The following is a 26,111-nucleotide window of genomic DNA, read 5'->3' on the forward strand; positions in this document are numbered from 1 at the left end:
GTATTTGTCAGAACCGTAGTCTTGCACGGAGCTGGAAAATGAACGATAAACAGTTCTAACAAGTAGACAATGGAAGATACTGAAATGTGGTGCTACAGACGTATACTGAAGGTTTAACGAGTAGATTGAACAATGTATTAAGAACTGGATATGCGAGGAGAAAGTAAATTACCTAATTAAAGCAAGCAATCGGCTGGCAGGACCTGACCTGAACGACAGAGTCATCGTCGTTTTGGTAATGTTGGATAGTGTGAGTAACAAGAGTTCTAGAGGAAGACCGAGGGCCGGCCGGAGTGGTCGAGCGGTTCTAGGCGCTACAGTCTGGAACCGCGCGACCGCTACGATCGCAGGTTCGAATCCTGCCTCGGGCATGGATGTGTGTGATATCCTTAGGTTTGTTAGGTTTAAGTAGTTCTAAGTTCTAGGGGACTGATGACCTCAGAAGTGCTCAGAGGGGTGAATCGTGAAAAATTTTACCGATGTGCTAAAATGTGTTGGCCTATAGCCCTATGATTTACAAGGGCGGTAATCATAAGAAAACTGAATATACATGGGCTGGATAGAAAAAAAGGTGCAACACTGCCGTAATATGAAGTTTGTGTGTCAAATTGCATTCGCATTGTCTGTAGACGATAGCAGAAGTTCAGTTGAAGTAGAACAATGAAAAGCGACTCATGAGTTGCGGTATGTACCGTCTGAAAGTGTGGGAAGCCAGTTCAGTCACTGCAGCCTGCTACTGCAATGTGTTGCGACATTAGACTGACAATTAGAAGAAAGCGATGACACCTTCTGGTACTGTATCCCATCATAATTATACAATGTCACACGTCGAAACCCATGCAGGCGCTTCTGCATACAGAAGATAGGAGATTCTGACGATTTGACATATTCATCTGATACGAGTCCACGCGATTACGACCTGTTTTCCGAAATTAAGAAAGCTCAGTGTGCATGCTCTACAACACGAAAGAAGACATCATCCTCGCCATAGGGCATTCCTTGTGAGTTTTGGAGAGAGAAAAAAAATCAAATGATCGCGTGGCATTGATGGGCGGGAGGCTCCGTCGAGGGAAGTTCGGCCGCCGAGTCGCAACTCTTACTTCAGGCAACGCCACATTGAGCGACTTCTGTGTCGGTGATGATGAAACGATAATGAGAACAACACAACACTCAGTCCACGAGTGGAGGAAATCGCCAACCCTACTGGGAATCGAACCCGGGCCCACTGCATGGTAGGCAAACACGTTACTATTCAGCTAAGCAGGCGGAGTTTTGAACAGAGACGGACACACTGACGGTGTACAAAGCCTTCCATCTGTGTGGCAGAAGGGGCGATTACACCGATAGTATGTTACACAGCGAACGTATCTCCATAAAATGCTCATACATTAATCTCATTTATATTAACTGAATTGTTCAAATGTATTTCTTCATACAACTAACAGTTTAACACTGACATTAATAACACAAAGTGAGGGAAAAGGTCAAAGCAGGAATCGAATCCAAGCCGACGCATTGTCAGTCAATGTCACGGCGCCATTGTTTCAGATGCTCCACAAACATCCCTCATACTCCGCGCTTGCACAATACGTTAAATGTACTTTCAAAGAAACATACTAACCTGGTGCTGTGAACAAAGTAGCAGACATATTGCCGGAAGGGATGACTTTACATCAGATCATGTACAGCTGCTTCCATCGTCCCGCAGCTGACCGTCTTTTCAGCACTTGACGCTAATACGAGAGACAACGCAATAAAACATTTAGTTCGTGCATTTTATCTGCATACCAGCACGCATTCGAAGAGAAATTGTGTAATTGTAGTGCTATTTACAGTTCGCATTCGAAGAGAAATGGCGTAGTTTCAGTGCAGTTTTCGGCTTGCATTTTCAGAGAAACACCAAAATTACCGCGCAACAGTTACAGTGTGCTGTAGCACATTAACACATGATAACCTGCCGTCACCGGAAGCCACAGAGACATAGTTGTCCTTGTATGCTAATCTTTGTACCGACTTCAAAGCCTTACGTGGCTACGAATTGTAACACCCCACCCGTGCCTTGGCTCCTTTTTGCGTGTGTTCGCCCCTGACAAACAACTTACAGAGAAATCGGGAGTGGAACTGTACGCAAAAACGGATAACGCTAGATTTAAATGTGGCGCTGTCACCCGTAATTAATCTGCGGTGGTAGCGTTGACGATAAATCACTCCTGCTTTTACTTCCAAACATGAACGATCACGGACACCTAGGATGTTCAATGACATCAAACACATACACAAAATAAAATAAAGCAAAAGGGTGAATTCAGGATCAACTACTGAAAGTAAAGGCTCTACTGAGTCACAATAATTTTATTATAACCTTCAGATCAATGCTGAATAAAACACAATGAACAATTTACAAATTATCCTCCTGACTGGCATTGGCAGTGAACTGTCTTAAAATTGGTCCAAAACGCGATCCCTTATAACTTGGCTGACCGGCTGACATCGACATAAAACGTAAAATACGAAGAACCACTACACCCCAAAGTGCCGTGAAACCTCTGTGGAAAGAGCAATCGCACGTGATCCAACTATTTAACGTTACTCCTAACACAGGCCGAAGCGGCAGCGATCTCACCGTGATGTTCCTGTTGCAGCGGCGGTCGCCGACGGCGACGGCGCGGCTGTGCGGCTGGCGTGTGGCGTCTCGGAAAGTACACTCCTACACTACTCGGACAACAGACCGCTGTCCATAAACTTCCCTGTTTGCAATGATCTTCCCGCAGCAAAGATCTGGCGCGGCTAACGTCCACTCAGAACGAAGACGACTTGGCTAACGTCCTCTCAGTACGAGAGCCCAGAACGGAAGACCGCGACCGAGAGTCCAGCAACATCGCTCTTCACATTTGTTTTCTCACCTCAACTTTCACCGAGCGAATCACATCTCTAGACGCTCTCAAAATACCCAGTTTGCCAGTGCCGACCAATGTACGGCCTGGGAATAGAACTCTTTTCCCCAGTTCTTTTATTTCTACAAAATTTCACAAGTAAACTCCGCCCTCGCCGACTGGGAAGAACCACAGCTGTGGGCAATAACACGTTTACTGGAAGTTTTCTCCCAAGAGACCACTCGAGATTCTCCGTCGTAGCGAACACAGATTCTTGCATTGAAAGTTTGTTATTTGAAACTCCTGGCCTGCCCCACTTGAGTTACTCGAAGGCGTAATATTAGTGGGACATAGGTGAGAGCACGCACAGGGAAGCCCGTTCAGCTATCCACTGCTCTGTTTTGGTAAACACTTGAACATCGGCAGCCGCACGTCCTCCAGATGTTGGCGACCACTGTGGCCTCTCTAAACGGATTACAGAAATCCCCCAGTTCACCATTCATACCGTTCGGCTGTGGCCTTCGGCGGCTAGGCAGGAACGTAGCCGAGCTCTGTCTCGCGTACTGCCTTTACGCAAAATCTTACAATTACAAAATCGCGGAATTCTCGCTTGCCGATGCGTTTTCACATAGATTTCCTACGCCGTAATTTAGAGTATTACTCCAACAAAACCTAAAGTGTCACGTTAAATGGACTCGTGTAAGGTGCAAGGCCGTTGCCACCTTATAGAATGCTTTGGTGGATGATTAGAGTGGTTCTGTAGCTCTCTCAACGCAGAAAGGAACTCCAGTACACCACGTGATTCAGAAGATATATCCTGAACTGTTTCACATGTCGTAACTCTTTTCTCATCCTGATGAACCGTGAGAAAGTTCTCAGTAAAAGGCCCATAGTCTCATTTCAGAGTTTCAGTAATTATTACACAGGCATCGGTTTAACTTCGCTTATACAGATAGACCTGTTGCAATTTCAACTCCTAATTTAACTTTCAAAGTCCGATCAGAATTATTTCACGAATTATAGTACCTGTGTTCTGAACATGAAACCGTTTGCAGTTTTATGTTAGTTACCGTTTTACATAGGTCATTTGAGCGCACCAAAATGATATGGAATGAGTCAGTTTACAAGATACCTAAACATGATTACTGTTAACATTTATAAACACATCTTTTAGTTCTACTCAGCCAACTACACTAGCTGCACATAATTTTTTAAATTCTTTCATTTGTCTGTTTCTATTATTTGACTGTTTTTCTAGGCACAAGTTCGTGTTCTTACATAGAACTGCCATGTTAGAAAGGTGAGGTGTTCTGCCTTGACACAACGAAGAGTCTGTTCACAATGGTGGAAGAGTAGACATCAGTTTAATTTAAACCAGGTACTAATCTCACTTGGCTACATATAGAGGGTGATTATACTTAAAGTTATTCAAACCGCTGTAGAAATAACACCACTGGTCAGATTGACGTCAAACTGCAACGGAATATTACCGAAGAAGGGAAAAACGTATGGCAGAAGAAATTAAATAGTTACAAAATGTAGCAACAGATAGCGCTGTAAGTATCATAATTTAATAGCGCTCGACTACAAATGACAAATGAGTCATACAACAATGCCTAAGGTGTGCGTCTGACGTTAAATAAACTGTACTACTCAGTGTACATGGGTGTATAGACGTTATACTGTTAATTACGCAAGCCCATCCACCAGGGCAAGGTCATATGACATTAGATGGAAAAAAATCGCTTTCTAATCGTCCCGAGGCAAAAAACCTGGTAAAAAACATCGGTTTTATATGGTCTGTAGGCCAAAAATCGCATAAAAAGCTACAATCAAAATCAATTCCGATTATTAATTTCTATGAGACTGGCGCAAAACATGTTCAGTATGCTGTCCACCGTTTTCTGCAACAAGTTGAAACCGAGTAACAGCATGTTCCACAACTGATGGTAGTGTTTGCGGGGTCACGTTCAGAATTTGTTGCGCAATGCGTGCCTTCTATGCAGTTAATTTTGCAAGCGGAGCACTGAATACAACATCTTTCAGATAGCCCCACAGCCAGGAGTCACATTGTTGTTGTGGTCTTCAGTCCTGAGACTGGTTTGATGCAGCTCTCCATGCTACTCTATCCTGTGCAAGCTTCTTCATCTCCCAGTACCTACTGCAACCTACATCCTTCTGAATCTGCTTAGTGTATTGATCTCTTGGTCTCCCTCTACGATTTTTACCCTCCACGCTGCCCTCCAATGCTAAATTTGTGATCCCTTGATGCCTCAAAACATATCCTACCAACCGATCCCTTCTTCTAGTCAAGTTGTGCCACAAACTTCTCTTCTCCCCAATCCTATTCAATACCTCCTCATTACTTACGTGATCTACCCACCTTATCTTCAGCATTCTTCTGTAGCACCACATTTCGAAAGCTTCTATTCTCTTCTTGTCCAAACTGGTTATCGTCCATGTTTCACTTCCATACATGGCTACACTACATACAAATACTTTCAGAAACGACTTCCTGACACTTAAATCTATACTCGATGTTAACAAATTTCTCTTCTTCAGAAACGATTTCCTTGCCATTGCCAGTCTACATTATATATCCTCTCTACTTCGACCCTCATCAGTTATTTTACTCCATAAATAGCAAAACCTCTTTACTACGTTAAGTGTCTCATTTCCTAACCTAATCCCCTCAGCATCACCCGATTTAATTTGACTACATTCCATTATCCTCGCTTTGCTTTTGTTGATGTTCATCTTATGGCCTCCTTTCAAGACACTGTCCATTCCGTTCAACTGCTCTTCCAAGTCCTTTGCTGTCTCTGACAGAATTACAGTGTCATCGGCGAACCTCAAAGTTTTTACTTCTTCTCCATGAATTTTAATACCTACTCCGAATTTTTCTTTTGTTTCCTTTACTGCTTGCTCAATATACAGTCACACTGATTAAAAAAGAAATGTTCAAATGTGTGTGAAATCTTATGGGACTTAACTGCTAAGGTCATCAGTCCCTAAGCTTACACACTACTTAACCTAAATTATCCTAAGGACAAACACACACACCCATGCCCGAGGGAGGACTCGAACCTCCGCCGGGACCAGCCGCACGGCCCATCACACTGATTAAGATCAGGTGATCGGGACAGCCACGCTGTAGGGAAATGGCGGCTGATAATTCTACACTTCCGAAATGGCGCTTCAGCAGTTGCTTAACTGGATTTGCAATGAGGAGAGGTGCGCCATCTTTCATAAAAATGATCCCACCCAAACATCCACGCTGTTGGAGAGCTGGAATTACATGCCTGCGCAAAAGGCACTCATAGCGCTTACCAGGGACGGTACAGGTAACAGGACGGGAAGCACCTGTCTCTTCGAAAAACCTTTTCATGATGGAGTGGTACTGGTTGATTTGCTTGTGGATTTTCCATTGCCCATACTCGACAATTCTGTGTATTGACATTTCCTGTCAGATGGAAGTGGGCTTCGTCTGTCCACAAAATCTTCCACGGCCAATCATTGTCCACCTCCATGCGAGCAAGAAATTCTAAAGCAAAGGTCACTGTTGCTGGCATGTCAATAGGAAGCAACTCGTGCATATGAGTAATTTTGTATGGTTAGCAAAGAAGTACGTTACGCACTGTGCTCACGGATATGTCCAATGTTCGGGCCACTCTCCATGCACTGCACGTTTGCACACCACCACCCGTCTCCTCCTCCAGTGCTGTGGCCACTGCTTCCACTGATGTCGAGTCAATTTGTTTCCTCCCTCTTCCAGGTTGCACACCAAAAGAATCCGTCTGTTCGAATTTCTGAATCATTTTCTCCAGACCCATGGCAGTCATCGGACCAACGCCTGTTTTCAAACCCTTCAGTGTACGGACCTTCAGCAGAGCGATGTGTGCACAATCGTCATTCTTGTAATACAGATTTACAAGCATTGCGTGATCCTGCACACAGACAGTCAAGGCGAACATCGCCGACACGAAAGGAGGAAAAGCCCTGTACCCAGCCCGTATCTCGTGGTCGTGCGGTAGGGCTCTCGCTTCCCACGCCCGGGTTCCCGGGTTCGATTCCCGGCGGGGTCAGGGATTTTCTCTGCCTCGTGATGGCTGGGTGTTGTGTGATGTCCTTAGGTTAGTTAGGTTTAAGTAGTTCTTAGTTCTAGGGGACTGATGACCATAGATGTTATGTCCCATAGTGCTCAGAGCCATTTGAACCATTTTTGAACCTGTACCCAGCTTGTTTATATCTTCAATGGGTCGTGCACATGACAGGTGTTTTCATTTACGTATTCTGACACATACAGCGCCGTCTTATGATCAATTTTCACACTATTTTTTTCTTCTGTCATACGTTTTCCCTCCTTCTCTGACAATATTCCGTTGCAGTTTGACGTCATTCTGACCAGCGATATTATTTCTACAGCGTTTTGAAAGTTTATCTTTAATTATAATTAGCCTGTACATTGTTTAATATGTATTGCTGTCTTTTATGTTATAACGTGACAGTCCGCAGCTCGTGGTCGTGCGGTAGCGTTCTCGCTTCCCACGCCCGGGTTCGATTCCCGGCGGGGTCAGGGATTTTCTCTGCCTCGTGATGACTGGGTGTTGTGTGTTGTCCTTAGGTTAGTTAGGTTTAAGTAGTTCTAAGTTCTATGGGACTGATGACCATTGATGTTAAGTCCCATAGTGCTCAGAGCCATTTGAACCATTTTCTTTATAACGTGACAATATTCTTACTTATCTCTGGCTTCTGGATTTCAGAAGCTGAGCGCGCCCTTTCTCTGAAGGGTGCATTGATTTGCAGTGTAACGTCAACCATGTCCCAGAGTTACTGCTCACGCATTGTCTTGGTTTGTGCAGTAGGGTCGTTTTTGATCATCAGCACGGAGCGGTCGCACACAAGCGCGTCACGGGTTAATAGTGTGAAGAATTTGCTAGAAAGTATAACTGGCAGTTGAAAATGTTACGTATGTTCGTATGAGATTGAGCAATTCAGTTATTTCGAGAAGGCCTACGGGAATAGTTTTGAGATTTATGGCTGAAGCAGTATCATGTTTGTATTTTACTACTCTTCGTGGAGGAACATTTCATTATCTGTTCAAATTTAATTAATGTGAAAACGCAATATAGCTATGTTTTAGCGTTGCCATCCATTCAGTTTTCAGTGGTATTGTCCCGGAATTTAATGTACTGTTCAGTCTCCCCCAAAAAGAGCGTCGGAACACACTTTTACCCTCCTTGTGCCGAGTTTTCAGATCATGTGAAGAGAAAGAATGATGAATTTCCTCCCCTAAACACTATACGTGATTAAAGATACCCATTTGCCTGTTGAAGTAAGGATTACTGCGTAGTTAAGTTCCCAGCGCATTTCACGTCCAGCCTGAGCGTTTTAGAATCAGAAACCATCCGCCTTCGGAAAAGATGTTTCGTCTCTCCTCTGATACTGAAGACACTTCGTCAAGTTCGTCCGTTATGAAGAAAAAAGTTAAAAGATACACAAGTTCCAACAAAGACTATAAAACGATCATTTTTCCACATGGTTGATAAAAGGAAACGACTTCACAGCAATGTGTGTGATCTGCCCCGACTCGTTTTCGATAAAATTTGAAGGAAGCAACGTTGTAGTGGATTGTCAGAAGACACAAATCACATTGTGGAGCAACACCATCGACGTAAAAATGAAACAATTACTACTTTCTTTGTGAAGAAACACACGTATGAAGAGGATGGCGGCCGGACTGGCCAACCGGTTCTAGGCGCTAGTCTGGAGCTGCGCGACCGCTACGGTCGCAGGTTCGAATCCTGCCTCGGGCATGGATGTGTGTGATGTCCTTAGTTAGGTTAAGTAGTTCTAAGTTCTAGGGGACTGATGACCTCAGATGTTAAGTCCCATAGTGCTCAGAGCCATTTGAACCATTTTTGAAGAAGATGCCATGATACGTGCTGAAGCTGCGTCAGTTCACCACAGTGTAAAACACAGCCTATGCTAAAAGTCACTGGATTGTCAATTTAAATTAAGTCATTCCATGTTTGCAGACAATATATTGTATCTGAAATTTCGCATGGAATAAATAAGGTAATGGCGTTCTAGAAAAATGTTCGTGGCCCATCAAGTCAAGATGCAGTCATAGGTGAGTTTCATTAAGTCTTTGATTTTTCTGTGTCCGCAGATACTGCGAACCGAGGATATATAAAACCTTGCCTTCATGTTAATCATGAAATACGTGAGAGATTGCTAGATTTCTGTGAAAATACCATAGAAACACACAAGGCATTTTCATTGCAGTAATAAACATTACAGATCTAATGGCTTTCATCTCAATCAAGTAATTGCATAAATGCTGACAATGCCCCAATGAACAATGACAAAGAGAATTAAGTTTTTGTCTTACTGGAAAACGAAAATCCTTCCTTTTTGAGAGCTAACTGCAATGGTCGTATGAAAATAATACTGTAATACATGGTCGTAAAACATTTGATAGTGATGTAGAGGCATTAGTTCTCAAAATTTACAATTTGGTTCCTCTGCATCAAATGTTCAGTCACAGAGAATTTTCAGATTTTGCAGAAATAGAGTTCATGGAAATAATACGACACGTCCATATAACATGGCTATCGGTAGTTCCTGCTATTGACAAAATTGCGATTGGCTGGTCTGCCATCAAATCATATTTTATTTCAAAGAGCGAGAAAGATCGTTAAGATCGACTTGGCACTTTGTGACATCAAAGTGGGAGTATGATGCTTAAGAAACTGAATACTGATATCTACGGTTCTCGCAGCCTTAAAGCCTTGTTTGAAACTGCTGTTGAACTAGCTGGGAAACTTCTCAGTTACTTCTGTTAAGCAGGACAGAACATTGTTGCTGTTGTTGTGGTCTTTAGTCCTGAGACTGGTTTGATGTAACTCTCCATGCTACTCTATCCTGTGCAAGCTTCTTCATCTGCCAGAACTTACTGCAACCAACATCCTTCTGAATCTCCTTCATGTATTCAACTCTTGGTCTCCCTGTACGATTTTTACCATCCACGCTGCCCTCCAATGCTAAATTTGTTTTCCCTTGGTGCCTCAGAACATGTCCTACCAATCGGTCCCTTCTTCAAGTTGTGCCACAAACTCCTGTATTCCCCTATTCTATTCAATTTCTCCTCATTAGTTACGTGATCTAACCACCTAATCTTCAGCGTTCATCTGTAGCAACACATTTCGAAACCTTCTATTCTCTTCCTGTCCAAACTATTTAATGTCCATGTTTCACTTCCATTCATTGCTACACTCCATACAAATACTTTCAGAAACGACTTCCTGACACTTAAATCTATACTCAACGTTAACAAATTCCTTCTCTTCAGAAACGATTTCCTTGCCATTGCCAGTATACATTTTATATCCTCTCTACTTCGACCATCATCAGTTATTTTGCTCCCCAAATAGCAAAACTCCTTTACTACTTTAAGTGTCTCATTTCCTAATCTATTTCCCTCACCATCACACGACTTAATTCGACTACATTCCATTATCCTCGTTTTGCTTTTGTTGATGTTCATCTTATATCCTCCTTTCAAGACACTGTCCAATCCGTTCAGCTGATCTTCCAAGTCCTTTGCTGTCTCTGACAGAATTACAATGTCATCGGCGAACCTCAAAGTTTTTATTTCTTCTACATGGATTTTAATACATACTCCGAATTTTTCTTTTGTTTCCTTCACTGCTTGCTCAATATACAGATTGAATAACATCGGGGATAGGCTACAACCTCCCTTCACAACCACTGCTTCCCTTTCGTGCCCCTCGACTCTTATAACTCCCATCTGGTTTCTGTACAGATTGTAAATAGTCTTTCGCTCCCTGTATTTTACCCCTGCCACCTTTAGAATTTGAAAGAGGATTCTATTCAACATTTTCAAAAGCTTTTTCTAAGTCTACAAATGCTAGAAACGTAGGTTTGCCTTTCCTTAATCTTTCTTCTAAGATAAGGCGTAAGGTCAGTATTGCCTCACGTGTTCCAACATTTCTACTCAATCCGAACTGATCTTCCCCGAGGTCGACTTCTACCAATTTTTCCATTCGTCTATAAAGAATTCGCGTTAGTGTTCTGCAGCTGTGACTTATTAAACTGATAGTTCGGTAATTTTCACATATGTCAACACCTGCTTTCTTTGGGATTGGAATTGTTATATTCTTCTTGAAGTCTGAGGGTATTTCGCCAGTCTGATACATCTAGCTCACCAGATGGTACAGTTTTGTCAGGACTGGCTGTCCCAAGGCCGTCAGTAGTTCTAATGGAATGTTGTCTACTCCCGGGGCCTTGTTTCGACTCAGGTCTGCCAGTGCACTGTCAAACTCTTCACGTAGTATCCTATCCCCCATTTAATCTTCATCTACATCCTCTTCCATTTCCATAATATTGTCCTCAAGTACATCGCCCTTGTATAGACCCTCTGTATACTGCTTCCACATTTCTGCTTTCCCTTCATTGCTTAGAACTGGGTTTCAATCTGAGTTTCCATCTGGGTTTCCATTCACACAAGTGGTTCTCTTTTCTCCAATGGTCTCTTTAATTTTCCTGTAGGCAGGATCTATCTTATCCCTAACGAGATAAGCCTCTACATCCTTATATTTGTCCTCTAGCCATCCATGCTTAGCAGTTTTGCACTTCCTGTCGATCTCATTTTTGAGACTTTGGTATTCCTTTTTGCCTGCTTCATTTACTGCATTTTTGTGTTTTCTCCTTTCATCAATTAAATATAATATTTCTTCTGTTACCCAAGGATTTCTAGCAGCCCTCGTCTTTTTACCTACTTGACCGTCTGCTACCTTCACTACTTCATCCCTCAGAGCTACCCATTCTTCTTCTACTGTATTTTATTCCCCCATTCCTGTCAATTGTTCCCTTATGCTCTCCCTGAGACTCTGTACAACCTCTGGTTTAGTCAGTTTATCAAGGTCCCATCTCCTTAAATTCCCACCTTTTTGCGGTTTATTCAGTTTTAATCTACAGTTCATAACCAATAGATTGTGGTCAGAGTCCACATCTGCCCCTGGAAATGTCGTACAATTTAAAACCTGGTTCCTAAATTTCTGTCTTGCCATTATATAATCTATCTGATATCTTCTAGTATCTCCAGGGTTCTTTGATGTATACAACCTTCTTTCATGATTCTTGAACCAAGTGTTAGCTATGATTAATTTATGCTCTGCCCAAAATTCTACCAGACGGTTTCCTCTTTCATTTCTTACCCCCAATCCATATACACCTTCTATGTTTCCTTCTCTCCCTTTTCCTACAATCGAATTCCAGTCACCCATGACTATTAAATTTTCGCCTCCCTTCACTACCTGAATAATTTCTTTTATCGCATCATACATTTCATCAATTTCTTCATCATCTGCAGACCCAGTTGGCATATAAACTTGTACTACTGTAGTAGGCGTGGGCTTCGTGAATATCGTGGCCACAATAATACGTTCACTGTGCTGTTTGTAGTAGCTTATCCGCACTCCTATTTTTTATTCATTATTAAACCTACTCCTGCATTACCCCTATTTGATTTTGTATTTATAACTCTGTATTCACCTGACCAAAAATCTTGTTCCTCCTGCCACCGAACTTCACTAATTCCCACTATATCTAACCTTAATCTATCCATTTCAATTTTTAAATTTTCTAACCTACCTGCCCGATTAAGGGATCTTTCATTCCACGCTCCGATCCGTAGAACGCCAGTTTTCTTTATCTTGATAACGACGTCCTCCTGAGTATTCCCCGCCCGGAGATCCGAATGGGGGACTATTTTACCTCCGGAATATTTTACCCAAGAGGACGCCATCATCATTTAATCATACAGTAAAGCTGCATGCCCCCGGGAAAAATTACGGCTGTAGTTTCCCCTTGGTTTCAGCCGTTCGCAGTACCAGCACAGCAAGGCCGTTTTGGTTAGTGTTACAAGGCCAGATCAGTCAATCATCAGACTGTTGCCCCTGCAACTACTGAAAAGGCTTCTACCCCTCTTCAGGAACCACACGTTTGTCTGGCCTCTCAACAGATACCCCTCCGTTGTGGTTGCACCTACGGTACGGCCATCTGTATCGCTGAGGCACGGAAACCTCCCCACGAACGGCAAGGTCCGTGGTTCATAGGGTGGGGGGACAGAACAATAACGGACATTAAGATCAATCTAGAGAGCAGGAGATAACATAAATTCTTAGCAAAAGAAGTTCATAAAATCTTAGATGAAATACCGAAGCCACAGAGGTTGACATTTGAAAATGTTGTAAAATCTTTTTCTCGCGTTGCATTGATTATTTGTCCCAAAAAGATGACATTTCTGAGGAAATGTGTCGAATCTGCTTACAAATCTTTCGCTTAAAAAAACAAGAAGATTTTCGTCTGCAATGGCAGTGCGCTGTAAATGTCACCAGCAAATTGAACATCAACCTGGATGAAGGCCAGTCATACAATGAATTCTGTAATTTACGAAATGCATGTGCTGGACTTATACAAAGTGAAGCAAAAGACAGGTTTGTGTAGATTCCTTGAAACAGTAGACCACAACTGACACCTTCCATTCCCACTTGGTTAGGCTTGTATAACACATATTTGTTCAGTTGCTACTAGTAACTCATCTCCTGAAGGAATCTTCAGTATGATGAAGAACCAGTCATCAAAAGAAAGAAATCGTATGTTCATGGCCTTAGTGAAAACAGAACTTCAAGTAAAAGTAAACTTTCCTGAAAGTTGCCGTGAATTCTAGAATTTTGTGAAGAAGAGGGGCGCGTGAAGGACTGCTGTAAGCAACAAAAAGAGCAACATAAAAACACTTTGAAAATACGAAACAGTGATCATGTTGCTGTCAGACGTTTCCTCAAAATTTTTTATCTCTCTTTTTCATCTGAATTTTGAATTGAACTTATTACATTGCCTGTAAAGGTTCATTTAAAAATTCGTTTCTCGTTTAAATCGCAAATCCATACATTACAAATGAGATTGAAAAGGGGAAGACTTTTTCTTTTATTTGTATGTTAACACAATATCATAAGTAAATTTTGCTATTTTCAGAAGTTATACGTACAACAAGCTGGTTATATTACGTATGGCATTTATAGTTAACTATAAGCGTTTTCTTCTCCCTGTAAGATGGAGAAGTGCAGCCCAGAGTTTCTTGAAAGGTGGCACCTTTACAGTTATTTCAGTATGAATGTGAAAGAAACTGAACTGTTAACGCAAGACTTGACGAATTTAGGACTGTTAGGGAAGTGTTATACGAGGTAAAGGGACGATAAAAATATGTAATTTAACTCGTACAGTTATTTTCTGAAAGTGACATTTTCCATTTTTCTACTGAATAATGTTAATATTAGAACAAATTTACGACACAAGTGTTCATATTAGGCAAATGGTCGGTACTACACTCCTGGAAATTGAAATAAGAACACCGTGAATTCATTGTCCCAGGAAGGGGAAACTTTATTGACACATTCCTGGGGTCAGATACATCACATGATCACACTGACAGAACCACAGGCACATAGACACAGGCAACAGAGCATGCACAATGTCGGCACTAGTACAGTGTATATCCACCTTTCGCAGCAATGCAGGCTGCTATTCTCCCATGGAGACGATCGCAGAGATGCTGGATGTAGTCCTGTGGAACGGCTTGCCATGCCATTTCCACCTGGCGCCTCAGCTGGACCAGCGTTCGTGCTGGACGTGCAGACCGCGTGAGACGACGCTTCATCCAGTCCCAAACATGCTCAATGGGGGACAGATCCGGAGATCTTGCTGGCCAGGGTAGTTGACTTACACCTTCTAGAGCACGTTGGGTGGCACGGGATACATTCGGACGTGCATTGTCCTGTTGGAACAGCAAGTTCCCTTGCCGGTCTAGGAATGGTAGAACGATGGGTTCGATGACGGTTTGGATGTACCGTGCACTATTCAGTGTCCCCTCGACGATCACCAGTGGTGTACGGCCAGTGTAGGAGATCGCTCCCCACACCATGATGCCGGGTGTTGGCCCTGTGTGCCTCGGTCGTATGCAGTCCTGATTGTGGCGCTCACCTGCACGGCGCCAAACGCGCATACGACCATCATTGGCACCAAGGCAGAAGCGACTCTCATCGCTGAAGACGACACGTCTCCATTCGTCCCTCCATTCACGCCTGTCGCGACACCACTGGAGGCGGGCTGCACGATGTTGGGGCGTGAGCGGAAGACGGCCTAACGGTATGCGGGACCGTAGCCCAGCTTCATGGAGACGGTTGCGAATGGTCCTCGCCGATACCCCAGGAGCAACAGTTTCCCTAATTTGCTGGGAAGTGGCGGTGCGGTCCCCTACGGCACTGCATAGAATCCTACGGTCTTGGCGTGCATCCGTGCGTCGCTGCGGTCCGGTCCCAGGTCGACGGGCACGTGCACCTTCCGCCAACCACTGGCGACAACATCGATGTACTGTGGAGACCTCACGCCCCACGTGTTGAGCAATTCGGCGGTACGTCCACCCGGCCTCCCGCATGCCCACTATACGCCCTCGCTCAAAGTCCGTCAACTGCACATACGGTTCACGTCCACGCTGTCGCGGCAAGCTACCAGTGTTAAAGACTGCGATGGAGCTCCGTATGCCACGGCAAACTGGCTGACACTGACGGCGGCGGTGCACAAATGCTGCGCAGCTAGCGCCATTCGACGGCCAACACCGCGGTTCCTGGTGTGTCCGCTGTGCCGTGCGTGTGATCATTGCTTGTACAGCCCTCTCGCAGTGTCCGGAGCAAGTATGGTGGGTCTGACACACCGGTGTCAATGTGTTCTTTTTTCCATTTCCAGGAGTGTATTTCGTATTGAAGCATGTTCTCGCAGTGAAGGCAACAAACTCGAGTCTGATAGCTGCATAAACATACGTTAAAAGACTGAAGAGACAGGGAGAGACATATTACACTTGTCTCCACGACAGGACACAGTTTACATTTTTATCACCATAGCAGAAGAGAAGAAGAGCAGTGTGCTTCAACTGCCGAAAGTGATATGCAATACCATCAAGAAAACTGTCATTGAATTCATTAGTGACGTTACAGGGTAGTTCATCATTGTAGGAGTCAGTGGGGGTTGCTGTGTGAGAGCACGTGAAGGTCCAAACTTTTCAAACCCTGCAGATTTATTGATTATTTTTCTTCGAATGGTTTTAGACGTAACGGATATGGCAAACTGAAAATGCGGCAATTAAATCTACCGCGCTATTCCCCCAGGCTCAGAGTACCCTGCCGTCAGGGTCGCGAGCACATCTTCACGAGTTTTTGCGCATGCACAACTGGCGTGACGCAATTGCTTTGTGAATCAAGTACGTACGGATTAGATAAACAACGAGCTCGGTTCAAGGCGTGCACAGTGACATCCTAGCAGTCACTTACAAGTTAACGTCATCGCCATTTCGTTGTACCACACTGGAGCAGACTTTTACCCCCGTTCTTTTGGCATAAATCCAGTAATCCAGTCACATGGTAGCACACTCCTCATATACGCCAGTTAACTCAGTATACAGTAAAATTTATTTGGACCCCAGTATGTGTTACTGTTATACTGGCAGAAAATCAATTTTGTGGGTTTCTGAATGAGCTATAGTATTTTAAGTTTTGCGTTTCATCATATTGTAATCCATTTGTATTTTAGTCTAGAGACCATGTCAGTAGACATTACTACCTGAATTTAACCATTTCCAAAAATGGCAATTTGCGTTTGAAGTTGGTTGTTTACTGTGCAGAAATCGGCTTTCGTGTGCAATGTCAACGCGAACTCTGTTGAATCTACCTTAAGTACCAACAGAAAAGTAAATTACCAGGATAAGTTAGCCGCAAAGGTAGTAAGGCGTCCCAGACCAGATCCGTTGACTGAGAAAGTGACGAAATCAAATAAGCATGACTACAAGCGAACATTGAACAAAGAAGTGTAGAAGGGACGTAAGTGATTGTGTGGTTACAGCGTAAGAATGATTTTACTGCCCTGAAGGCAATTCGTGGGATGATACAGCTTTTAGGCATCTTGTACGCTTGTCAGAAAAAAATAAACAAGCACGAATACTCCCACTTACTTATTGATGTACTAAACAAAAAATTTCTACAAAAACAATTCTTTCGGCACACAAGTTATGCATATTGTTGCTGTCATTATTACTAACGGCATCGGCTGTAATTGTATAAATTTGTTCATAAACGTAACTGTTATACAGCAGGTGCTATTTGACACTCTCAGGTTTATTTGAATCTAAAAATTTGCGAATACCCAGAATGTATATTCACGAGCCGCCACTGTTTGGAGTATATGATAAGAAATTCAAACAAATGACACAAACATGTCACAGTGGAAGATGCCCACATAGTAGCATCAGTAAACTTTGCAGCTCCTCTGGCGGCAACGCAGGAGTGTGCTCACGCATGCAAAGGACCATAAAAGTGCCGAATGCCATCCTGCGGTACAATGCCCCAAGCATCTTGTGACTTTTATGGGAATTCTTCATGGTTCTTGCATGTCCTGAAGAACGAGTAAGGTACCGCTTCATCATGTCTCCTATGTGTTCCACTGGCGAGACATCTTATGATCTTGATGGCCAAAGCCACAATGAGCCAACTGCGTGGCAGCAGCCGTACATAGACGTGTCCTGCTGAAAAGACACATCACCTTCACGTCGAATAAATGGCAGTACCGCTAAGATAACCACCTGTGCAGCGCCCGAGACATTGTTTACCTGGTAGATGGTTCAAGTGGCTCTGAGCACTAAGGGACTTAACTTCTGAGGTCATCAGTCCCCTAGAACTTAGAACTACTTAAACCTAACTAACCTAAGGACCTCACACACATCCATGCCCGAGGCAGGATTCGAACCTGCGGCCGTAGCAATTTGAGGAACCTGTTTGGGCACCAAGGAGGACTGATGTCTGGAGGATGCAGGATAACCAAAAAGTATGTCTCCACTGTGGATGACCAGGTCACGTGGTGCGCTATTGTCGAGAGAGGCGGCGGGTATTTGATGACGCCCGCGCCAGAAGACAGCAGACCGATATTAGCCGACGCCAACTCCGGGACGACGAAGATGAACAAGAAGATGTGGGTGCAGGATGACGTAGGTCACCATCACCGCAAGCTAGCCGCTGGAGAGGACGCTCCCCAACACGCCGAGCAAGGTCTCCATCGCCGTTTAGAAGTTCCAGCCGATCACCTAGCCGCCGCAACCTGGAAAACTATAGGGTACGACCTTGCATGGAGGTGAGATCGCCGAAGAGAAAAATCATCCACCGTCGATCACTACGAAAATGATAGGAAACTACGTCGATGTCCCCATGGACGGCCGACCATCATATTCAGTCATTTCGGAGAAATACTGTCGCCAGTTGCAGAAAACCGTATTCGTCGACAGCAAAACATCTCTGCTGAAGGTGGCTAATGGGAAATACTTAAAACCTACAGGAAGATGTGTCATTCGTGTGGGTATAAGTTGCCATACACAGCCCTTAGAATTCATCGTCTTACAAGAGTGTAGTCATGACGTCATTCTCGGATGGGACTTTTTAAAAGCTTCTCAAGCAATTATTGTAGTCGTTCGAAGATTATGCTAGACGAGAAGAGGTTCTGTGGACAGGAAGATGCGCGTCCGAGTGTGTGGAGACTATGTGTGTTGGATGAAGTGATCATTCCTGCAGTCAGCGCTGAAAAGGTAGCTGTCATGTTTTATACCTTTCATCAACCCATGGATCTTGTAGTGAAATGTAAGAGAAGCATACCATTGAAGAACAACTTTCTCATACCAGCCTCTGTCGTCTCGTTTCAGAACGGATTCGGTGGATAGTTAACAGTCGCCGAAAGCCGCAAATCCTTCCAGGACGCACGTGCGTAGCAAATGCTGAGCCATTAATTGCAGAACAGCTGAGCGTCATAGAAACCTCCCATTCAGAGTCTGTTGGCGAAATCAGCGCTACCACGACGAGATAAGATCTTCTACCTCGACTGTCACCAGATCTCACTAAGGAACAACAGAAGAAGCTACTTGCCATTCTTGAAGTGTTCTCTGAATGATTCAATCCACAAGTGAAGAGTAAATTAGACAAATCGACGTTGAAGCACCGGATTAGCACTGGAGACCATTAACCAATAAGCCAGAGAGCTTACCTTGTGCCAGCAACGGAACATCGAATAATTCGCGAGGAGGTAGAGAAAATGTTGAAGAATGACATCATTAAGCCTTCGCAGAGCCCATGGCCGTCACCAGTGGTTCTCGTCAGGAATAAGGATGGCACTTGGTGCTTTTCATTGCTGGAAGCTTATTAAGATACCTAAAAAGTGCTTTTGTGTTGATTACAGGAAGCTTAATAAGATAACTAAAAAGAACGTTTACCCTCTTCCACGAATTGACGATACATTAGATTGTCTTAAGTGGGCTAAGTTTTTTTCAACCATGGACATGTACCCGGTATCCTGGCAAATCGAAGTAGATGAGGCTGATCGCGAGAAAACTGTATTCATCACCACCTGAGGGTCTGTATGAGTTTAAGGTAATGCCATTTGGTATGTGAAATGCACCAGCAACTTTTGAACGAATGATGGATAATCTTCTAAGGCGCCTGAAGTGGACTATGTGTCTTTGTTATTTAGATGACATTATAATTTTCTCAGAGACATTTGATGAACGCATGAAAAGACTGAGGGCCGTTCTTAAGTGTCTTCAAGAAGCCAGACTGAAACTTAATCAAAGAAAGTGTCTCTTCGGAGCAAAAGAAATCAAAATACTTGGGGACCTTGGGTCATACGAAGGTGTGCGGCCAGACCCAGAAAAGGTAACAGCTATAATGGAGAGCTATAAATGAGGTAAGAGCTATAATGGAATTTCCTATTCCCAAATGTATTAGAGATATGAGAAACTTCGTCGGATTGTGTTCTTATTACCATTGTTTTATCAAAGACTTTTGTATCAAAACCATGCCACTCCAAGAGCTGTTAAAAGCCGTTGCTAAATTTATCTGCGGTGGTGTTCAACAAGATTCAATGTGCTGCGAAAAGCTCTGACAACTGACCCTGTACTTGGTCTGTATGGTGAGAGAGCACCTACAGAACTACACACAGATGCCAGTGGGTATGGGATCGGTGCTGTTCTGGTGCAAATTTCGGATGGAAAAGAGAAGGCTATAGCCTATCCTACTAGGACAGTTACAAAAGCCAAGAAAAACTACTAAACTACAGAAAGAGAAGGTCTTTCTGTGATCTGGGCCATGTGCAAATTTCGACAATACCTGTATGGATGGCCATTCACAGTTGTTACAGACCATCATTCACTTTGCTGGTTGACAGGTTTTAAGGATCCAACAGGACGACTCGCCAGGTGGGCACTACATTTTCAAGAGTATGACTTTACCATAGTGTAAAACAGTAGAAGAAAACACCAAGATGGCGACTGTCTCTCAAGAAATCCTGTGCAAGACCATCAAGACTTTGACGAAGATAGTGACTGTCTCGCTGCACTCCAGGATCTCTCTGCTGAGCAGAAGAAGGACGCCAAGATATCTCAAATTATGCTTGCCTTAAATCGGTCAGAGGATGTCAAAGGACAGTTTAAGGTAGTTAATGGATTACTTTGCAAGAAAAACTTTGATCCGTTTGGAAAGAGGTGGCTACCAGTGATTGCTAAACACATTAGGCATGCCACTTCGCAACGGACTAGGTCAGATACAAAAAGTATTAACAAATGAGTTGCCTGGCTGACGGCAACAAGTCGACGAGTTAAAGCGTGTACTCCTGTAATACTAAGTTCGCCGCGAACGGCTGCATTTCCACGACTCTTTTTGTCTGATGTTTTGGCGGGGGCGAGTGAAAACAACGTAACGTTACTGCAACATGACTTTACTGTGTTGAAATTCCCCACTGGATCCCTTGGGTGCGGTAACAACTTTAACCGTGGTGTTTGTGAAGTAAATACTACTGAAGCACCGTCAATTTCAGATACTGGGCAGATCGTTAAAAGATACAATTTACAGCAGCCTATATGCAAGGCGAAGCGGCGCTATGGGCCACAACAACAGCCGAGCAGTGTTGTATTCACGAACAGTTCGAACAAGCGATCTTGGACACCTATTTTGTCACCTCGTATACAAGCCTGCTTGCGAAGGGAACTATTCAATCTTGAGATATCCCTCTTTAAACAAGGGAGTCTCCGCTAATATTTGGAAAGGTAAATTAACAAGACGCAATAATGAGACAGTCCTATCGCACCGAAGGAAAATTACCGGTGAATATAACCGAAAAACAGATTCACGCGCCAAACGATAACATTGAGGATTTTTTAACTGTCGCTGATTCGTTGAATATTACCCACGATGAAATGCGACACACTAGCTATAACGGTGGCGCGCCAACAGTGCATTCCGGCAACTACAGTAGCAATGGAAGGAATATAGGTGCTTGCAATTGTGCGACCGCACCCCCTCAAGCTGCGCACAATGTAAACAGAAATCAGCAAGTGCGTAACGGCGCTCGGTTCCAGCGCAGGAACTGGAACAATTGATTCCACTCTTGTTATCAGAATCGTCGGAATGGAGTGCATACAGCGTAGTGGTCATCCGGACACAAACACGATAGTCACTGGGGACAAAATTATCCAGGACCTGATAATCCTCAGGACAGGAATAACGAATGGACTCGGTCTATTTCCGTTCTGAGACCAACGATACGATGGTCGCAACCTCAGTGGAAAGAGACTGTGGTGTCACCGCCAGGCAGCACACTTGCTAGGTGGTAGCCTTTAAATCGGTCGTGGTCCGTCAGTATACGTCGGACCCGCGTGTCGCCACTATCAGTGATTGCAGACCGAGCGTCGCCACACGGCAGGTCCAGTCTAGAGAGACTCCCTAGCCCCAGTTGGACAGCGACTTTGCTAGCGATGGTTCACTGTCTACATACGTTCTCATTTGCAGTGACGACAGTTTAGCATAGTCTTCAGCTACGTCATTTGCTACGACCTAGCAAGGCGACATTTTTTTTGGTCATCAGTCTACTGACTGGTTTGATGCGGCCCGCCACGAATTCCTTTCCTGTGCTAACCTCTTCATCTCAGAGTAGCACTTGCAACCTACCGTCTCAATTATTTGCTTGACGTATTCCAATCTCTGTCTTCCTCTACAGTTTTTGCCCTCTACAGCTCCCTCTAGTACCATGGAAGTCATTCCCTCATGTCTTAGCAGATGTCCTATCATCCTGTCCCTTCTCCTTATCAGTGTTTTTCACATATTCCTTTCCTCTCCGATTCTGCGTAGAACCTCCTCATTCCTTACCTTATCAGTCCACCTAATTTTCAACATTCGCCTATAGCACCACATTCTCTTCTGTTCCGGTTTTCCCACAGTCTATGTTTCACTACCATACAATGCTGTACTCCAGACGTACATCCTCAGAAATTTCTTCCACAATTAAGGCCGGTATTTGATACGCCTTTTTTGCCATAGCGAGTCTGCTTTTGATGTCCTCCTTGCTCCGTCCGTCACTGGTTATTTTACTGCCTAGGTAGCAGAATTCCTGAACTTCATTGACTTCGTGACCATCAATCCTGATGTTAAGTTTCTCGCTGTTCTCATTTTTGCTACTTCTCATTACCTTCGTCTTTCTCCGATTTACTCTCAAACCATACTGTGTACTCATTAGACTGTTCATTCCGTTCAGCAGATCATTTAATTCTTCTTCACTTTCACTCAGGATAGCAATGTCATCAGCGAATCGTATCATTGATATCCTTTCACCTTGTATTTTAATTCCACTCCTGAACCTTTCTTTTATTTCCATCATTGCTTCCTCGATGTACAGATTGAAGAGTAGGGGCGAAAGGCTACAGCCTTGTCTCACACCCTTCTGAATACGAGCACTTCGTTCTTGATCGTCCACTCTTATTATTCCCTCTTGGTTATTGTACATATTTTATGTGACCCGTCTCTCCCTATAGCTTACCCCTACTTTTTTCAGAATCTCGAACAGCTTGCACTATTTTATATTGTCGAACGCTTTTTCCAGGTCAACAAATCCTATGAAAGTGTCTTGATTTTTCTTTAGCCTTGCTTCCATTATTAGCCGTAACGTCAGAATTGCCTCTCTCGTCCCTTTACTTTTCCTAAAGCCAAACTGATCGTCACCTAGCGCATTCTCAATTTTCTTTTCCATTCTTCTGTATATTATTCTTGTAAGCAGCTTCGATGCATGAGCTGTTAAGCTGATTGTGCGATAATTCTCGCACTTGTCAGCTCTTGCCGTCTTCGGAATTGTGTGGATGATGCTTTTCCGAAAGTCAGATGGTAAGTCGCCAGACTCATATATTCTACACACCAACGTGAATAGTCGTTTTGTTGCCACTTCCCCCAATGATTTTAGAAATTCTGATGGAATGTTATCTATCCCTTCTGCCTTATTTGACCGTAAGTCATCCAAAGCTCTTTTAAATTCCCATTCTAATACTGGATCCCCTATCTCTTCTAAATCGACTCCTGTTTCTTCTTCTATCACATCAGACAAATCTTCACCCTCATAGATGCTTTCAATGTATTCTTTCCACCTATCTGCTCTCTCCTCTGCATTTAACAGTGGAATTCCCGTTGCACTCTTAATGTTACCACCGTTGCTTTTAATGTCACCAAAGGTTGTTTTGACTTTCCTGTATGCTGAGTCTGTCCTTCCGACAATCATATCTTTTTCGATATCTTCACATTTTTCCTGAAGCCATTTCGTCTTAGCTTCCCTGCACTTCCTATTTAATTCATTCCTCAGCGACTTGTATTTCAGTATTCCTGATTTTCCCGGAACATGTTTGCACTTCCTCCTTTCATCAATCAACTGAAGTATTTCAAGGCGCCATATTCAGTTACTATGAATGTATTCTGAACAGATAATATTGTGACTCATGTACCGTCAAGAGCGACGTTCATTATTAACGGATTAAAGTTAAGTATCAAACTAATTATGTGCGCTTTCTGAATTCTAATTCCTTTTCATGTTCCAGACCTCACGTCAGTATAGTCCTTCCCTCCTCACGCCAGCCTGCGTGAGCTAAAACGCGTGCATTTCGGCCTCCTCTAGTAACACGGTGTTGGCTCTTCTGCCAACACAACAGAGACAATAGAGGTAGTGGAATGCATGGATAAGCGACCTTCACAATAAATAATACGTCAAACTAAATGTTCATCTCGCTCCCTTTTTGTGGCCGTGGGAATTAAGGCTACAGTTCTAGTGAACTCACCGACATCTTTCATTATAATGATAGTGAAGATATTGGAGATGAACTTTGCAGTGATTTAATGTCATGCAATGAAATTTGGATAGATAATGTACAAGCGGCATTACATGGATAGTCGGAGATATTAAAATGATAGACAGTGGTGCTAGTATAAGTGTGTTGGCCACACACGTCATAGAAAACAAGGATTCCGACGTCACCGATGCGAAATTGAGTTATTGGTGCCCGCACACATGGAGTAGATAAGCAGGTACAGGTTTTTTGAATTTGAGAACGGAGCCGATGGTCGTACGTTTTTAGTGATTGGTGGGGATGGAGCTTCTAAGATGGAAGGATGCGTGCTTCAACCTCCAACGCGGAATATGCACCCTACTTATTGCTAAGTACTCCCTACTTATTAATGAGAAGTTGATTCGTTCCGAGGAACGTCAGAACGGATGCTGCCAAGAACTGTCATTTGTCAATTAAATTAGTTGGTGTAAGTGTGCTGGGGGCATACAGTCATTTTCCCACCTCCCGTTCAGAACCAGTGTCAGTCGACATGAATGGCGATCTGCCTGATGTAAACAAAATTCATGCCAATACTCACAGGAGCCTGAGATTCTTGAACAGAAAAAAATTAACTAATGCAGAATGAAGTAATCCACTTACTGATGACGAATGTACTATCTTTCTCTAAGACACCTAGCGTTTTGAAAGGATACATTTATCACATGAATGTTGCCCCCTTGGCATTGTAATCAGACTTATGCTAGACTGTGGTCAAGAGGGGAAGTGGTGAAACGTAGAATGCTAGCTTTGTCCCTATTGTGGTCCGTTATTAGTTATAGTAAAACCAGGAGATACAGTGAGCTTAGTCCCAGATACACGAAGCGAATAGAATTATTGTGCCTATCGGATCCCGTCCTGAAGCTCCCGAAGAGTCAATACAAAAGTTTTCTGGGATTAAACTCCTAACGACACTCGATTTCCAATGATTGTAGTGGCAGATACCATCGTCAAAGAAGTGTAGAAAGTATACTGCTGTTGTCTTCTATGGACTGTCACATCAGTTTAAGGTACTTCCGTTCGGCCTGAACTTAAACTCTGGCTTGTTTATTGCAGCCCTGGTGTCAGGCTGGGTCTGTTGGACAATGCAGACTAGTCTATGTTGGCGACATGTTAATAGCCACACCTTCCTGGGAAGAGCACATACAACTTTTGGGGAAAGTTTTGAAACGATTTTCAGATTCAGGAGTGACTACTAATTTGGAGAAGTCGAAATCTGATAAACGGAAGATCACATTTTTAGTACATGTCATATCTCTGGCAGGTAATGAGCCCTATCCAGATAGGATACAAGCAACAGCCAAATGTCTCCCACCATCATCCAGAAAACAGCTGTAAGCATTTCTGGACATGACGTCATCCTTTTGACCCTTAGTTTCAAATGAAATTTTAAACAGTCCAGATCGTTGTTAAACAAAAATGCTCCCTGGTCCCATGTCTCCAGTGTCAGGAAGCTTTCGACAGAATTAAAATGCGCTGGTTCACACTGAGATCTTGTACTGTCCTAGTATGGAGGAGGATTTTTGTATCGCCTCAGGTGCGTCGAACACAATACTCTGATCCTGTTTATTTCAGACAGTAGAGGTTGATTTCAGAATGGAAGTCCGCATCATCAGTTTCACTAGCAGTGAGAGGCCATACTCTGCGACGGATCTAGAGTCCCTCGCTGGTCATATAAAAAGTTTAGTTATTGTCAGCCGTCTGCATGTCAAAGTTTTCCGAGATCGCAAACCTTGAAATTATCTTTATCAAAGGAAATGAAAACGTTCTCGCTGATGCCCTATCGAGGTTACTCTGTGGTCTGCCTTGGTTTAGTGAACTTGTGGAACGCGTGAGGCATTACAACGTGTTATTAAGGAAGGACCTTGTTCACCGACGGTATTCTCTGGAAATGTGTAAGAACGACCGCTACGGTCGCAGGTTCGAATCCTGCCTTG

The sequence above is a fragment of the Schistocerca nitens genome, chromosome 9 (genome assembly GCF_023898315.1).
Source record: "Schistocerca nitens isolate TAMUIC-IGC-003100 chromosome 9, iqSchNite1.1, whole genome shotgun sequence".
NCBI classification, from domain to species: Eukaryota; Metazoa; Arthropoda; class Insecta; order Orthoptera; family Acrididae; genus Schistocerca; species Schistocerca nitens.